Source organism: Pangasianodon hypophthalmus, chromosome 16 (assembly GCF_027358585.1).
Source record: "Pangasianodon hypophthalmus isolate fPanHyp1 chromosome 16, fPanHyp1.pri, whole genome shotgun sequence".
In the NCBI taxonomy this organism is placed as follows: Eukaryota; Metazoa; Chordata; class Actinopteri; order Siluriformes; family Pangasiidae; genus Pangasianodon; species Pangasianodon hypophthalmus.
The window spans coordinates 17364802-17368784 of NC_069725.1; the positions used below are offsets into that span (position 1 = coordinate 17364802).

The 3983-nt window shown below is 38.8% G+C and overlaps 1 long non-coding RNA gene across 1 annotated transcript; it reads right to left on the reverse strand.

The window, feature by feature from the left end:
- Window positions 1-475: 475 nt before the first annotated feature.
- On the reverse strand, window positions 476-2877 carry LOC128320567 (uncharacterized). Its single transcript, XR_008304112.1, has 2 exons — window positions 2142-2877; window positions 476-1308 (listed from the first exon to the last, which is right to left on the reverse strand). It is a non-coding gene; the product is annotated as an uncharacterized LOC128320567 (long non-coding RNA).
- Window positions 2878-3983: the final 1106 nt, after the last annotated feature.

Here is a 3983-nt window from a genome sequence, read left to right on the forward strand (position 1 = left end):
AGAACATGCTTTGCCACCAATAGCATGCACATATGGTATATTGTCCTGGTTGTATTCAGCTCTCTATTAGATGTTTACTGTATAGATACTAAAAGCAGTTTCATACATCCAGCCATGATTTAGTGATAAGGAGCATTTATTGTTTATAAAGACAACACCACCAAAACCCAAGGTCAAAAAAATCTGTTCATTTGCATTTTACTCTGAAAATAAATGAACACGCAATCCACAGGGAGAATTGATTGAACTAAACTAAACACACTAACTAAACTGTTCAACTGCTGAAACTTCCCACGCAGTGATACGAATACTTTATAAGCAGGTGTAGTTGTTGAAATCCACTGCTTTTTTTTCTTTTAACTTTTCTACTGATTTTAGAAAAAAAGCATGGCACATTGTGGAACTCATCTCAAAATGTATTGCATTGTAAGGGGGTAAAATAGCAGTGGACTAATTATAAGTCAGATGCGTTAAGTTGAGTTATGCATTTAGCAACTGTATTTTATTGCAAGGATTAAACACAATAAACAGACCAGACAGGAACATGTAACAGAGTCTATACTGAGTTTATTTGCATGAGAGGTCATCATCCAAGCTCATCTTGGAAGTAAGTGTGTGTGTGTGTCTGTGTGTGTTTGTGTGTGTGTATGTGTGTGTGTGTGTGTGTGTGTGTGTGTGTGTGTGTTTGTGTGTGCCACATGTGGGCTTTTTGGCCCACGAAGAGAAAAAAGCAGCATAGTGTCTGATATTGATGCCGTGTGTTAAAGGGCACATGCAAGGCAAATTGCTTTACGGGGAGGTTAAAAGTGGGGAAGTTATGGACTTAAAACCTCTCTGCACAAAGATGGAGGGCACAAGGTCAGGGGAGGAATACATTTACACTGTTTAGCATACTACAAGTGCTCCAAGCAGCAACTGAAACTAAATATACACGCCCACACACAAACAAATACTACAGAGAAAAAGCTGTGAATACTGATCTAAGGATACAAAACTGATCGTAATACCAAAATTGAAGTCACTCAGCTTAGAGGTATGGCTCATTGATTATAAAGACATGTGGCCTTGGTGGTTCTCTTTAACACCCTCATTCTGCTCTGTTGTCCAGTCTCTCTTGTCATTTTATTTTTCTGCATGCAGGAAAGTTGGTGTGATGACTCCATGTCTTCTACACTTCACACCACTGAAATCTGATTGCTTACAGACACAGACTCCGGTGGAATGAAGGATAGAATCCATAGAAAACTGCAGAATTGAAACAACAGTCCTTTTTTAAATGTACTTCATCACACTGCAACTCAAGGGACCCTGTTAAAACAAAAGCCATATTCTTTTGTAAATAAATAAAGAACAAAATTGAGGAAAAGAGTATTTAACCTGCCAGGGCATAACAGTTTCTTCTGCTCAAACTATTTAATAGAAAAACAAAATCTTTTTAAAGCAGTCAGGCTGGTGCAATGTTTAATGTTTATAGTAGAATTTGTTTGGTGTGTTCTGAGAGAGTTTTGGTGAGTATGCAATCTGCAACCTGGCCTCTCCCTAGAGCGAGCCCAGGCCTGTCTTTCTCTCTGTGCCCCTGGGCCATGGAGGCATCATGGCGTATTCTCTACTGCCTCTGTCACAGTAAAAAGCTTCAGCACTCCTGTAAAGTGAAATCCAACACTTCCATCTGCCTACTACCACACACACACACACACACACACACACACACACACACACACCTGCATGGGCTTAAAAAGGCCCACACCTATGAGGTCATGTTGTACTTTCTTTAACGGATTAACTCCCAGTCCTCTCTCTGGTGGCAACATACATCTGACTACATTAGTTTCACTGTATTTGCTGAATTATGTATAGTACATATTAGATAATATGCTTTGAGATGAATAATAAGCTGAGAGTTTACGGAGCTCACTAACTCCATGCAGTTGGTCTAATACACATTAATTACCTGTGAATAAAAGTTGGTTAACTTTCAGCATTTGAGCAATTATCTTTTTCTCTTCATCTTTTCTTAAAAGCCATGACTAAACATTGTGAAAACAAATTGTTAAAGTGGTTTGAAAAACATTGTTTTTAAAAACCATAGATACAGATCTACTCTGATAGGTAATACACCTTGGCAAGTAATTTACACTCACCTTTTTAGATTAGATCCAGTTTTGAAGCAGGAAATTTGACACATATCAGACCTACTCCCAAAACCACTTCCCAAAAAAGCAACAGACCCTCATTAAGGTAAATCTGTAGGACATAAAGAAGGGTAGATGAGCAACAGTTTGGTCCTCTCTCTTTATTTGCCTACCTGCCTCAGGTAGTGCTGCTTTACTTCTTTGCTCAGACCAATAGGAACATGCGATTTGAAGCAAACCACTCCCCTCACCAACATAAAGTGCAACCACACCCGGTGCTCTACGATTGGATCCAGCCTAAAACCTGATGTGGGCAAATGACTTAAAACACAATTGAACAAGTTTTTAATGTTGCCGCAAATCTAAATGATCTAAGCACCTATGCCTTTGTGTGCAAGTGTTTGGTTTATCCATGGTATTTAGTAATTTTTCAGTTTATAAAGAATGCAGGGTCACTGCACAATACAGGGAAAGACATTCAAATGATGCATATAGAATATTTATTAAGACTGCTCAAACCTTGATTACTAAAGATGCTCTTGTATCCCAAACATACGATCATCTTTTATCTTAATTCTGGTCTTTTTTGTAATAGTGCCTGCACATTGTAACATTAAAGTTTGTAGTGCTGCAAGTCCCACAGATAAAACAGTTCATTTCACTCAGCGCTCAAGTCTGAACAAGCGTCGAGTAACCCAACCCTGCTCTGGATTTCAGTAGAACAATCTGAGTCAAGACAATGGGTTGAAGGAAAAATAGGGGGTGAGGAGTGTGTGTGTGTGTGCGGGTATGTGCATGTGTGTTTGGGGTGGTTGAGGTGGGGAGGGTTGTAGTTGGTTTTTTGGGGGAGGGATGTGGGGAGGGGCTGGGGGGGTGCAGCTCCTGTAGAATCGCTGAGATCTACAGCTCCCCTAGCACCTGGCAATCTTTGGAGTGAGTGTATTTATTTGAAATCCATCCTCGTCTCACATGCTTTTATTGACGGGGCACCAATAACTTCGAGTTATGAGTGTTTATTTACTGGTGAAGGAGTCTCTAAATGCCTGTAAAGAAATGACCTTATATATATATATCCCAGGATGGCTATGTTGGTCATAGATTATATCAGATAAGATACCAGTAACCGGTATCTTTATACTTGGTAGGCTGTGTGGGTGCTCCTAGGTACCATTCCCAAAATACATGTTATGTTATATTATCATTTTAGTGTCACAAATATTTAAAAAGAAGTTCTTTAGTTATTTTATCTGGTGGTGAAACCAGTTAAGCAGATGCACTAAAATACCAAAAAACACTGTAACACTTGCTTCTGTAGAATTCCTCCTGTAGCCCTGCCAGTTATGTACATTAACTGCATGAAGCTGCATGTTGTTATGGGACATAACTGCATTCTCTTTAACCAGCCAGGTCTATTTAATACTCCTCTAAAAAAGAAGTAAGAGGCTGCCTTAAAAAGTATCTGAATGTAAGGACAGCGGCCTCACCTGTATAAACAGTCACTGTTAACTACACCAATGTCTTCACACTCAGTAAACACAACTTGTGCAGATCTCTTTTGTAAATATAACAAGGTTCCTCTTGTGTACGAAGTGCTAATCCAACATTTCTAATTCATATTTTATGGGACTGTTTCTCTCTCCTATGGGAGTGAAATCTATGTGTCTTTATTAATGAGTACATTAATAAACTTCTCAATAAAAAACTTAAGTATCTGATTACAACAGCAATTCTTAGTTTACTCAACTTTTGTCACTGCTAGTGACAAAATCCTACTTTGCTGAACAATCTGCTTTGCTGTGTTGACTAATAAAGTAAAAGTGGCCCAACTAATAATAACATGTTCAGCCAAAA